Here is a 14,748-nt window from a genome sequence, read left to right as displayed (position 1 = left end):
TCTGAGACTTGGATTGTAATATGATCGGCCCCACTGTGATAGTGGTGCTCGGCGAGAGTTGCCTTCTTGCAAACCATATAAAGTTGCATTTACTCTCGTTTAACACCACTGCATGTAGCTGACACCAGATCTCGACCCTTCTAACCATTTCTTGCAAGTTCCTCAGAGCTTGCTGAGGGTCCCGCGATGTCATAAGGATTTTCGAGTCGTCAGCATAAGAAGCTAAGATTCCTCTTTGTGGAGCAGGAAAATCGTTAATAAAAATATTGAAGAGTATTAGGCCAATTACTGACCCTTGACAAATAGATGCCTTAAGTGGGCGTTGAGTGGAGAGGGCGTTTTGTGATAGGAACCTGAAATGTCCTATCCCTGAGGTAGCTGTGAATCATATGTATAAAATGGGAGGGAAACCTTCTAAGTATCATAATGGCAATCAGTGTTGAGTGTTTTACCTTATCGAAGGCCTTCTGTATGTCTGAATCAAAACATGCTACGTAGTCCTTGTGGATGAAAGCATCTTGTATGTATTCTACAACACGGACCAGTTGTGTTACACAAGAATGTCTGCTACGAAAGGCATGTTGCTCATCTCGGATAAAGCTGTTATCCTCGAGATACAAAGGTAATCTCGCCTAAAAGACACATTCCAAAATCTTGGACAATCCCGGGAGCAAGCTGATCGGATGAAAATCATTCGCAAATAGATAGACTTATCTCCCTAGTTTTTGGAATGACTTTAATAATGTTTCCAGACAGAAGGGAAGTGACAAATTTTTAACATGCCATTAAAAATGTTTACCAATGTGGTGATACTAATAGATGGAAGTATCTTCACAAAGCTGTGTTTGTAATATTATCATACCCAAGAGGCCTTTTTATCTTTCAGTCTTTTAATTATCACGAGGATCTGCTCACGGTCAGTGAGAGCAGCCGTCAAGATGTTATGTGGCTGGTTGTTTTGTACGAAGTTGTTAACCATTTGTTCAAAGTGTGCTTCTTCTGACAATAGGCGGTTGGTTACTATTTGGTGAAAACTGGCCATCATATGTGTCAGCGAATGACTCCGCTATCTCTTCATCAGTGTATACAAGACCATTTGTACCATGTATTCTGTTAATGTTGATGGCTCTGGGCTTACAAATTCCAATTAATTTGCAGGGAGACACATTTGATTCATCAGCCTCGGCAAGAAAATCATTCCACTTCTGAGGGTGATTAATTCCGTGAAGCTGTTTCGTACACATCGTATCGTAAACCGAAAACCATTATTGGTGTTACGGGATTTCAGAGGGTATAAATTGTGGTTGCAATACATAAACATGAAGGAATATTAAATTATTTTATAAAACAATACTTTACGTAAATATTAAGCTACACAGCAAGCTATCTCATAAATTATAACAAATTTTATAAAATTGTAAGAAAATTAACAAAATGTCGATTACAATTGCGATTTATACTCTTTAATTCATAAATTTTATTTTTTAATGCAAAAAAAAATTGTTCAAATTCTCATTGACAGATGACGCTACTTTAATTGCATGAAAAACATCTATGTTATGCACCTTTCAAGACGCAAACCGACTCGTTAAATTTCAGGGGATGAGAAGATGAACAGGACACAAAACGTGCCAGGGGCAAAATGTAGAAAGGCCAGACTGAGATTAGATGCATTACCTCAGGGCATGCTGAGTTTATTAATAAGCTCCCTATGCTTCTTTGGTGTATGCTGCTCCATTCGAGATTAATGAAGAAAATAAATTATGATAGCGAAACACACACAGTTTGGTGTGTGAAAGTGTTTGTATATATAAGTAGTGTTTATATAAAAGAAAAATCAATCAAAAATTCGCAACATATCCACACTCATAGAGACAGTGTTATAAGAATTTTGAAAACATTTAAGAGAATATGATACCGATAGGTGTTGTGGCTTCCTTACCAATAGAAGAACTGGATGCTTAATAGCTAAGTCCTAATAGGTGGAAAATACAACTTCACCAGATGTTTATGATCTTCAGGAAAACCAGCGGACGATTTTATTGCCTGTGTAAGTCCTAGAAACCCGATATTATTTAGTTATTCGAAATATTACCCTTTAAACCAAGGGTGGCCAACTTCTCACTGTTCAAATTCCAACGTGGTCAGTCGTGGCCAACACTCCGGAGTATAAGCCGCACCAGTAAAGTGACCCGGAAAACTCGCAGATTTATGTCCGCCATAAGCAATGTGGTGCAAAAACAGGCAATTTAATCATTAATATTGTACGCTGCGCTCCACTTCGTAATATCTGATGCATATCTATACATATTTTTTTTTTCGTAGTTCCCAGCTAATAGATGCAATGCATGAAAATTACTGTTTCTTTTGCAAATTGGCCCATTCAATTACATCCATTATTTGAATTTTACAGACAGAACATTTTTTTCTACATTTATTTTTATCCTTTTACTCCTGATTTGGCAAATGGTAGCGCCACCTGGTACTGCTGTATGTCCATGAGATTACACGGAACCAGATTTGCGACACATGCATTCTTATAACTTGAGTTACCTTCTTGGAACAGAATATCGGTATTTTGGTTTGAGGAAATTTTCTTCAACGTAGAATGTCATCAACCTTTCTTTTGCTTTCAAACCGAGCATAACTCTGTTTTATCGCCATGGGCAATTTATTACCTGGTGAGTTGTGCCGGTAGTGTAAGTTAGTGTGCCTAACAGTCTGAGTGCGTATCTAGTGGTTTGTCTGATTTTCAATGTTGTCATGTCATTTGTATTTCAGAAGTGAAATGTAATGATTGAATCTTTGTACCGTTTGTTTGTTTGTGGGCCTGTTTCTCTCTGCGGCGAGAGAAGTGGGAGATCGGCTGTCATTTGCGCCTCAAAGTCGGGAACCCACATAAAACGCACTTCAGCCGACCACAGAAATGCCACCAACTTGCTATGTCGAAATTTAGAAATGACGGCTCGTCTGTGTTTTCGACACAAAAAAATCATCGTGCGTGGATGTGGAGCTCTACTGTTCAGCGGCACAATATGAACCCGACCATCCAATATGACACATTTTTTGCTCTTTGAAATTATTTGGCTCCACGTAGCCTAGTCGGTCGTAATTTAGTGAAAGTTAGAGTTATTATGAGTTTGAATCCACTTAGAAAAAGCTTCGTCACTGAGCAGAACACCAAATATGCATTCAGCTGCAAATACAAAGGCCACAAAAAGGCATCTTGCCCAACCTAGGTGGCGGAAAGGAATGGGGGAAATAATTCCCATAATAAACTAAATAAAGTGCAATAAGTGTGCACGGAAAGGTAGTGTGATAAGAACATAACGAAAAACTATCGTTACTAGAAATAATTAATGTAAATAGTTTGTTAACCGGGTCTGCTGTGGAAAATGTCTTAAATAATAATAAGAAAATCATTTTGATCCACAGCAGTTTTACCTAGTCGTGGGCCACACAAAGTCACCTCACGAGCCTCATGTGGCCCACGGAGCAGCTGTTTCCCACCTCTGTCTCGTACTAATGGAATTGTCTGGAGGGGGGGGGGAACTCGGCATGATGACAAGTAATAATGATTTCAGAAGCAATAACTTTTTAGAAAGCTGAGCAAGCTGAAGATTTTATCATTGACGCAAAAGCCAATGAATGAATGAAGACGCGGATGTGGACTGATCTCCCCGTTAAAATCTCTCGCCACAATGAGCAACGAGCCTAAAATGATACAAACATTCAATCACAGTTTGAAAAATAGATGGCGGCACAAGACTTCAAATACACTTTAGACTGTTTAAATACACATGCACACTCCACGCCGCAACGAACTCATTGCATAGTAAATTGTCCATGGTGATGGATAGGAGCTGTTACTGGTTTGAAAGGTTTATGCGGCAGGCATTCGTTTTCATTTGAGAATATAAAAACATACACAAATGTGTCCACTACCATATATGCGAGAAAATCCTACAGTTTTTGCTGCCTAATTATCCCGTAGTCTATCAGGGAGACGCAATGATTTAACAAAGAGAAGTTTCTATTCTCAAACATGTTACTAAGGAAATTGTACATCAAGCTAGTGGTTGTGAATCTCGTCGTCTTTTTCAATCTTCCAGCCGCAAGCGGTTTTTGAATCTTCCTGTGAAAAATTACGGGATCTTTTATCCTTTATGTATATAGAACGCGACAATAACGTACCCCGCGATATTTCGTAGAAGAGGTGAAACGCGACATTCGTAAATGGTTTTCTTACACCATATTTTGCATGCCTTTGCCGGATGCGTCGAACATTTGCAGTTGCTCTTGCATTCTCAAGTGAAAACGATTGCTTGCTGCATAATCTATAGCGTTCCATGTATGTCAGCGATGGACGAACATTTTTGAGGGGCAGGTCAAAAAGAAAAAGATTTTGGCGAGCCGGACATATTCGGGCATCAATTCATAATTGAAATACTTAAGCTTGGAAACTAAGTGGTGGAACGTGTTATATACTTTGAAGATCGCCACGGTTCCATTGCAAGTGAAAGACAACGGTTTATCCTTCACACATGTATCAAAAAATCAATGAGTATATTTTAATAACTTTATTCAGATTTATTGCATATGTGTACAATTTTTGTGCATACGCAAAAGTTTTAAAATCGATTTTCATGAAAATTCTCACAACTATATTTTACATATGCAAAAAAGAAACAAAAAAAAACCACCTTTTAAAAGAGTTTTTCAAACACTGAAAGCTCAAATTTTTATATTGTAAAAATTTTTATATTGTAAACTCTGCGGCAGGCCTGACAGAACCTCTAAGCGTCCAATACTAGTGTATTTTAATAATGTAGCGTCACCTATCGATGAAAGTTTAAACTATTTTGTGTGCGTGTGAAAAACAAATCTGACTGTTTGTCAAGTCTGATGGCGGCAGCCACACCTCAGTAAGCAATTTTTATTATTAGTATTTTTTTTACAATTTTCTAAAACGTCAAATTTATGGGTTAGTCTGTATAGGTATATCAGTTAAAACTCCCTGCGGTAGCAAGTTTTTCTGCGGTCATGTTGCCGTTTCTGTTGTACCCCTGTGTCAGGAAAGTTTTCTGACAAGGACGAACCGGGTATCGAACTCGCAACACCTCTACAAACATCCTCTGGTATTTTAGGGCGAATACCTTATCGACCTCGCCTACCACGCCCTATAAGAGGTATCGTTCCCCCCCAGGCTTAAACTATTCCATAAACAAGTCGGATAAGTATTCATATCTTTGCAAGAAGATAGCGTCTCATCAACTTTTGAATCTGAAAAGGAAATTCGATATTTTTTTTGGTTATTTCGCAAAATTCCCTAATGGCTCCTATGGAAAAATCCCTCACATCCCTTTAATTTAGATTCCTTGAATGTATATTTTGCTTCTTTTGAAATACAGAGATGCTCACGTTTCATTTAATACCACATACATTTTGTAATAATGCATTTAAATATTTTATGCACAGGGATATATCAATTTAAAAAAATTTTGAAATTTATCATCATTCAAATGAAATATTTATCATCACTCAAAATGCCGAATCCATGAATTTTATAAAAACTGAAATCGAGGGAAAAAAAATTCTTGGAGTAAACCAAATTGACATGATTATTATTCCTTTCGAAGAGAGATGTTCTCTTTATAAGAAATGACTTTAAAATAAATGTATACTGAAGCTAAGCAGATAAGATATTTTACATACGACGATGGTGATATCATATACCCCCCTTATCAACGTAGCAATCATAAATTTTTATTTCTCATGCTTCATGAGTAAAGAAGAAATGATGGCGATAATAATGATGATGATGACAGAAAATTTTCAATAAAAGAGATGAGTCCAACGCTTTCTTATCAGTGGATAATATTGACGTTATGCAAATGACTTCCATTCAAATGTTAAAACTTCGAGGCAATCTCTTGAAATGAAACGAAACTTTTTCAGTTGTTGCGGAAATTTTGTATTTTTCCCTCTTTTTTTTTTGATTGAAATATTTTAGGGAAACGTATAACTTGAATAACTAAACCTCCATTTCACAATTTCCATATTTTCCAATAAATCCTAAAACTAAAGAGAAATAAAAAAATTTTATTTTAAACTAAAGAAATTGGTGTTTTCGGATTTGTGTATCTGCGGATTGGATACATAAGGATTTTGTAGCATTGGAATCGTCAAGAAATGAACGTTTTTTGGTTTTTCCCCCCAAGGGTCATCTTATATTTTTGTGATTTCCATTTTAATATTTCTTTACAATTTTCAAAATTTACTTTACTTTAAAACATGCATCTTCAACTCGTTGTTCGCGAGCACCACGGTGCTCCCCTGAAGTGCCAAGAGTGCTCGATGATTGTGTCTGATTTCGCGCTCGCGAGCACTTGATCATAGTTTCGATTAAACACCATTGCATTCAAGGATTGAAATCATCTTGATTTCACGCATTCTTATGTTAAACTTGCCGTAAGGGTGCTCTTCTACTAATGATAGGCACAGGCAGTGCTCGCGACTGGAAACAGCAGGTTGCTTTAAAAGGTTTGCTGATTTTTTAAACTGGTTCATTCTCTAGTTATTTTTTTCTGTTGTTCCGTCTTGTTTGTTTTTGTTTTCTGTATTTCTATCTGCTTTTTTGCCTACCTTCGTTTCTATTGTTTCTGTTTTCTTTCGCTATCTGTGGGTTTTCATTTTCTTTCTTTCCTGGTTGTTATCGTTTCCTTCTCTTTCTTTTTTGTTTTCGTTTTGTCTTATTTCTTTCTCGTTTGTTTCCGTTTTCTTCTCCTCTTTCCTTTTTGTTTCTGTTTTCCGTCCTTTTTTTCTTTCTGTTTCCATCAAAATGTTTATGTTTTCTGGTTTTATTCCCATCTTAGTTTTTGTTTTATATTCTTTCTCTTTGTTTGTTTACTTACTTTTTTTCCTTCCTCTTAGCATTCCGTTTTTCTTGTCTGCCTGTTTTATGATTCATTGCTGCACCTTGTTTTCTTCATTCTTCTTTCCTATTTGGTTTTTTGTTTTGCTATTTTTCTTTTTATCCTTTTTTTTTTCTTTTCCTTTTTTTACTCTTTTCGTATGTTTTATTTTTCTTTTTTCTCTTTTTTTATCCCATCTACTTTTAGATTTCTTTTTCTTCCATTGCCTAGTTTTTTCTGTTCTCATTCTCAAAATATTTTAATTCGTGATTTTCTCAATCCATTTGAATTGTTTGGTTCCATTTTATTTCGCACTTTTTTTATTGTTCATCAAAGTGCTTCCTAATGATAATTTTATGTTTACATTATCGTGTTGATTATCTTTTGTTTACATGTTTTCAACTTCTATTTTCTTTCTTTCGAGATTCTTTCATACAATTTTTTTCACATTTTTACCATCATTTTTTATAATTAATTTTTCATCTCCCCCTTTGCATATTCATTACACATATTTTTTTATCATTTCTGTTTCTTTTGCATTTTTTTTTTCAAGTGTTACAAGGAATTTACACTGAAAGTTTCAAGTGTAATTGAATTTTTGTAAACAGTTAGTCCCTGTTCATTAAACTCTCCCGTCATGCATTGTGCTGGATGAATATAACTATTCAGACAAATTACATTAATCGCGATTTTTTCAGCATAAAATGCTCAGTCAATAAACATCAAATATTTAAATATAATTTCAAAGTGATGATTCTCACCTTATTTTTACGGAACAAATATTAAAAAAATGGTTCAAATATATAAATTCAGAAGTCACTTGAATTGAAAAATCAAAAAAATGTGAAGAAAAAATATATTTTGTTTTCAATTTCAGATTCAGAAAATTTTTCTTTTAAATTTTCATCGAGTCATGGGTGAATTGATTATTCTTGACGGGAACAGTTTGATGGCTGTCACATACGTAGTACAAAGTCATTGTCAAAGAAAAATCTTTTTTCTTTTAATTACTCATTTTAGTGACGTTCTAGCATGTCAAAATGTAACATTTTAGACATGGTCTTTCTCTTCCGGTGATTAATTGGCCATGCTTATCCGTTTTTATTAGATTTATTAGTTTCGCAAATTTTTTAAATGATATTGATAGTTTAAAACTCCGTCATATGCATTTAGGAATGTTTCAAGATTCAGAATTAATCGTATGATGGGCATATCACGTGATATATTTCGATTAGAAAAAAAATATATAATAGCATTAATGTCCGTTTTCATGGTATAAAATAAATATCTAGTACAGTCTCGTTGAAAGATATTTATGATTTGATCTTAAATATAAAAACTCAGCATTGAAATGTGTTATACAAATTATAAATTTAAGATTTCGTGGACAAATATGGGAGTTAATATATAAGAGTAATTTACATGCATAATTTCTGAATCTCTTGCAGTTGAATTTCAGTGAAGAAATCAGTTGGAGAGTTCATTCGACAGTGTTCTTCAACCGCTTTACACCCGTGAACCTATGGAAATGGTTAAGCAATTTAGCGGATAGGTGGAACTGAAGAAAATGATTTTCAGACCAGCGGAAACAGAGTAATAATTTGCGGACTAGCGAAACAAATAGGGAAAATTTAATTTGCCGACCTTCAGAGGACAATTAAAGTGCTTTGTGGACCAGAAAACAAATAAATAGATAGGAAAAATAATTTGCAGACCGGTGTGAAACAAATAAATTGGAGGACTAACTTGCGGCCGAGAGAAGAAAAATGACTATAATATACAGTAATTACCCTATTTAATATATATGTGTTCTCCTATAATATATAATAAATAAGAAGAGGGTTATTTGCGGACCAAAAAAAATTTGAAAAGTAATTTACAGACTGACAGAAGATAAATGAACTAGACAGATAATATAAGACCGGGAAAAAATAAATGAAAGAGGGGGAAATAATTTGCGGACTTGCAGAGGAAATAGATAACTTGCGGGATGATAAAAGATAAATAAACTTGAGAGATATTCTGGGACCGGCAAAAAGCAAATAGATAGGACGGCAAAAATAAATAAAAACAAATTAAGAGACTGTGTTTAATTTTTCAAATTTGAAATTATGCGGTAAGCACATAGATTAGGCGAAATTTTTTGCAGGCCCGCAGAAAATTCTTACGTATCGGCACCGGTCGGCGGACCAGCTGTTGAGCAACAAATGGAGATATTAACAATCCTGAGATTTTCATTGCATTATCATATATTATTGTCTTTATTTATTGCAATCAGACGTTCATCAAGTTCAGAACATGCAGTTATTGTAAGCTTTTAGTGAGGGAAAAAAAAAATGCATAAAAATTCGAAACGCGCTGATTAGTTATGCATTGTACTATGCATTTATTACGATTGAGTAACATGAATTTGTTAGTTTCATTAAGTGTCAATTAATAAAAGCGATTGAAGAACAATGAAGGACGATTAAAATGAGTATGGTGTATTGAAATCTGTCTTCCTGAGACAATTAGCAAATTATGTGTCTTCATTTTTTTGATTGCGACTGAGCAATAGAAACAATAAAATATAATTTTATGAAATATGTTTCATTTTGTCATGTTTTAATCATTTCGAATTTCATACTTATCAATTTTTCAGGAAAAAAAAATCTCAATTACCATCTTTTCCAGTCATTTAATTACTATTTCGTCGTCGATTCATTCCCATGATGTTGGACCAAACAGTATCTTAATTTAATATCCCTTTCGAACTTTCAATTAGTTAGCCATAGTCGACTCTATAAAAGATTATTAATTTTTAATAATAATTAATTACGTACGTTTTAATTTAACTATTCTGTAAGACCTGATTAAGAAATTTTTTTTTTTTCGATCTGAAAAGTGTAATTGTTAAAAAAAATCCATGTGCTTGTGCGCTGTGGTTAGGTACCGTTTCGGCTTTTCCCGATTCATCCTAAGGTCAAAATAGTCCCGTTTTTTTCATCCGATCTCTTCTTTCCAATCCTACTGCCCCGGATTACTGCCGATCATGATGAAACGACCCGTGGTTTCACTCTGAGAAAAAAGGCGAGTGATTGGCCTACCAGTCAAATGCCTGAAACAATACCATATTTCTCAGGAATGTCCCGTATTTTTAGTGGTATTCCCGTGTTTTCGGTCGTTTTCACCTTTTTTTTCATCGCTTTTCCAGTTTTTCCTTTTTTTAACGAAGCGTATTTGATTTGGCAATCTCTACTGAAATTAAGAATGAAGATAATTTTCATGACTTGTAAATTGTATTATGATAATTACGTAATTCATCTAAACAATATTTGTTGTGTTCTAAGTTTTTTTCCTCCCGTGGACTACATTGCGATTTCCAGTAAATTCTTCATTACCCTCTAATTAATAATTTGCGAGCAATAACTGGTAATTCCGCCGTCTTTCGACCAAGATTTTGGTGAAAATTGCCGATATTCCGCGCTCTACTATATTTAAGTTCCGAATTTCCTGTATTTTCTGAATGAAATATGTTGGGTGTATAAATAAAATATATACACCCAAGTCATGTTGAAATATATTCTATTGAAATGTATCTGCTAAACTTACTATTATTTTTTAATTGTGATTTGAAGCAGTTCTGTCCTACGGGAATTTCAGCAATAATTAGGAAATTTGTCGTAAATTGCAGTTTTGTAATTACAGTTATGTCTCGTATTACGGACCGCAATTTCCCGAATTTTTCTCGTTGAGATATGTTTACCCTTGAAACGAAAATGCCAAATTTCCCATTTTAAATCGTAAGCGTTAATGCGGGAAATTGCAATCCGTAATACGAGACACAACTGTAATAACAAAACTTCAATTTACGACGAATTTCCTAATTACTGCTGAAATTCCCGAAGGACACAGAAGTAAAGAGCTGCTGCAAATCCCAATTTAAAAAATAATAATAATTTTAATACATATATTTCAATACAATATCTTTCAACATGACTTGTGGGTGTACATTTTATTATACACCCAACATATTTCATCCAGAAAATACCGGAAATTTGGAGATTAAATATATTAGAATACGAAATACAAATACACGCAACACAACGCGACAACAGGCAAAATGCCCAACGAGGTGGCTGAATATCGGCAATTTTCACACAAAACTTGGTCGAAAGACGGCAAAATTACCAGTTATTGCTCATAAATTATTAATTCGAGGGTAAGAGAGTAAGAATTTACTGGAAATCGCAGTGTGTGTGTAGTTCACTGGAGAAAAAAACTTGGAACGCAACAAATATATTGTTTAGATGAATTACGTAATTATCGTAATATAATTTGCAAGTGATGAAAATTATCTCCATTCATAATTTCAGTAGAGATTGCCTATTCAAATATGCTTCGTTAAAAAAGGAAAAACTAGAAAAGTGTATGAAAAAGGCGAAAACGACCGAAAACACGGGAATACCACTAAAAATACGGGACATTCCTGTGCAATATGGTCGAATATGAATTGTTTCAGGCATTTTCCTGGTAGGTCAATCACTCGCCTTTCTTCTCAGAGTGAAACCACGGGTCGTTTTATCATGATTGACAGTAATTCGGGGCAGTAGGAGGGGAAAGAATACATCGGATGGAACGGGACTATTCTGACCTGAGGATGAATCAGGAAAAGACGAAACGAGACATTACCGTGCGCTCTCAATACCAACAAAAAGGATGCGGAATACAGTCGAATCCCGTTATAACGAACTCCAAGAGACCGGAGAATCACTTCGTTATAACGAAATTCCGTTATAAAGGAATTTCAAGTTGTTTGCATTGTTCCCATGTAAAATTATTTGAGGGGTTAGAAAAGTGTTCGTTAAAACGAGATCTCCGCTATAACGGTATTAGTTAAAACGAGATCTTCGCTATAACGATATTCGTTAAAACGGGATTCGACTGTAATTATTCATAAGATCTTTATTTTTGTCTATTGTCCATAAATTCTTGATTGGGAGGAATTTAAATGTGCAATAACTTTCGATTAGTTATTGATAATTATTCTAAGGATTAGTTGTATAACTAACTGTTATTAGTTATTATAATCAGCTGAATTTGTTTGAAGTCATAAAATAATCTCAAGTGATTTAAAATATAGAGAGAAATTGTCTTCTTCAAGCTATAATTATTAAAAAAATTATTTAATTTTATGCTTATAATTATAATGTATTAGGTGATAATGACTTCACAGAAAAAGTCAACCATATTGCGATGGCTTTGGATGAAAAAGTACGTTCTCACAGAACGTTGGGATAACAATAAGAAAAATGAGTTAAAAGAAATGAAAATATATATATGCATTTGTAACAACAATAGAAAAACTTTACAAGGAGAACGTTTTTACGTTTTTGACATCAATGGCTTTAAGCGAAATTAAAATTTTACGCCAATTCCTTCGTGGAGAAGTTTAGATAAAAACGGGTTTTAAACAGGTAAGTTTTGAATTTGGCTGCAATAGTTTCTATAGAAGTTCCGACAACAATGGTTGGTTTGAATGAATAAATTATTAGTTTGAACCGATGGTTTCTAGGGTAGTTTTGGCAACAATGGTTTCTCAAGAGAAGTTCTGACAATACATATCTTTTGTCAATAAGTAAATTTTGAGTTTGACAGCAATTATTTCTCAAGAAGGTCTCTGTCAACAAATGGTTTTTGAATGAGCAAATCTCAAATTCGGCCATAATTTCTCGAGAAATTCGGACAACAATGATTTTGGATAAGTAAATTTCAAATTTCACAACAATGGTATTTCGAGAAATTTTGATAATACAGTCGATTCCCGTTATAACGAACGTCAAGAGATCGGAGGAATCACTTGATTAAAACGAAATTTCGTTATAAAGGAATTCCAGGTTACCTAGCATTGTTCCTATGTAAACTTATTTGGGGGATTATAAAAATGTTCGTTAAAACGAGATTTTCGCCATAACGGTATTCGTTAAAACGGGATTCGACTGTAATTAGTTTTCCATGAACTAAATTCAACAACGGTTTCTTATGAAGCTTAAATTGAACAGCTTAAGTAAAACCGAAAAAGTAAAGCTTACTATTTTTATATAAGAGGGCCAAAACGTCAAACGGGCCAAAGCTAATAACGACTACTTAACCCAACATGCACCTGGTATACATTCCTCTACGACATTTCTAATGAATAGGTACATGCCGGAATGTGCGTGTACGTGTTGTGAGCCTGACGTGAAGTTTGTTTTTATGCAATACTTGTTATGTGTAGTGCTGCCAACTTCGATTTTTCTAACTATGAGACTAATAACGACTTTCCAAGATTAAAAGTACTTGTTTTTTCAAAACCATAGCTCCTCTTAACCCTTTGCACTCGAGAAGTGACTCTCGATCACCACTTGATTTGATGCAGTAACTTGAGAGGTGACTCTCAGTCACCACTTGATTTGACGCGGTGACTCTCGGTCGCTCGCCACTCGGTTTGACGCGATAATTTGAGCGGTGACGATGTTTATTTAGGTTTGGTTTGGGCAATATCGCTACACGAGCGTATTCAACAATGCACGAGTGTAAAACAACTGTCAATCTTTAATCCATTTTTTAGTACAAGATTCATTGAAAGACTGGTTATTTCTGGAGATGAAGATTATAAGGAAGAAAATTCATCACTGCCCCCACGGGGACTCGAACCCCGGTCTCTCGCCTGCCGGACGAGTGCTCTACCATCTAACCTATGGAAGCAAACAGAATGTTTCAACCTTGGAGCGTATATATATGTTGAAAGGAACCGTACATGGACGGCGTCAACAATCAACTGATAGCTCGTGAATGACATAGGCCAACCAAATGGTCACATGCATATAGAAATGTCCACGTCTCAATACAAGATTCATTGAAAGACTGGTTATTTGTGGAGATGAAGATTAGAAGGAATGGGCAAGCGAGAGACCGGGCGTCGAGTCCCCGTGGGGGGGGGGGGGGCGGTAGTGATTTTTTTTCCTTGTAAAATCTTCATCTCCACAAATAACCAGTCTTTCAATGAATCTTGTATTGACAAGTGGAGAGGGCATTTCTATATGCACGTTTTTTAGATTTATTGCTATACATGCGTCTTCGCGTTAGTTCGAACTCGACCGTCGTGGCAATGGGAATATTATTTTCAAAGTTAGGGAGCTCAATAAGCATGGAATACGATGAAGGAATCAGTTCAAGTGAAGATGAATTCGATTTTTGTTGATGAAGAACGTAATTACGTCTATGTTTAGGCTCGGTGGTCTAGGGGTATGATTCTCGCTTTGGGTGCGAGAGGTCCCGGGTTCAAATCCCGGTCAAGCCCATTGGTACTTTTTTGCCGCTGTGGTGGTCGAGTGGTTATAGTGACGGACTCGCGATGCGAGGATCCGGGTTCGAACCCCACAGTAGTGGTCGGCTGAAGTTGGGTTTCTGTGGTTCCCAACTTCAAGGCGCAAATGCGAGCCGATCTCCCCGTTAAAAAGTCTCGCCACAGAGAGCAACAGTCCTACAACGATAAATCATTCAATCATAACACTTCACTCATAGTTAGAAAAACTGGTGGCAGATGGCAGCACTACACATAACAAACATTACAGAGAAACAAAAAACTTCACGTCAGGTTTCACTACACGTACACGCACATTCCCGCATGTACCGATTTGTTGGGGGTTCCGCGGGGGGGAAGGGGGTTGTGGGCGGGGTGTATGTGTGGTGTAGCAGTAGTAGGTAGGGCCTCCAAAAAATGGCTCGGGGATCCATGATGTTCTTAAGCCACCTCGTTGGACAATTTGCCTGTTGTGGCGTTGTATTTGTACTACTTGACGGTGGAAAGGAG

General features: G+C 35.6%; 1 non-coding gene across 1 annotated transcript; it reads left to right on the top strand.

Moving 5' to 3' along the window:
• The first annotated feature begins 14,163 nt into the window (after positions 1-14,163).
• On the top strand, positions 14,164-14,235 carry TRNAP-UGG (transfer RNA proline (anticodon UGG)). The gene has a single exon. It is a non-coding gene; the product is annotated as a tRNA-Pro (tRNA).
• Positions 14,236-14,748: the final 513 nt, after the last annotated feature.

This window comes from Pholcus phalangioides, unplaced genomic scaffold, assembly GCF_987345545.1.
Source record: "Pholcus phalangioides strain wild (caught in Gottingen) unplaced genomic scaffold, Ppha-v1.0 ptg000008l_1, whole genome shotgun sequence".
Lineage (NCBI taxonomy): Eukaryota > Metazoa > Arthropoda > Arachnida > Araneae > Pholcidae > Pholcus > Pholcus phalangioides.
Note: the sequence above shows the minus strand (reverse complement) of the source record. Positions and strands in the feature narration are given on the sequence as shown.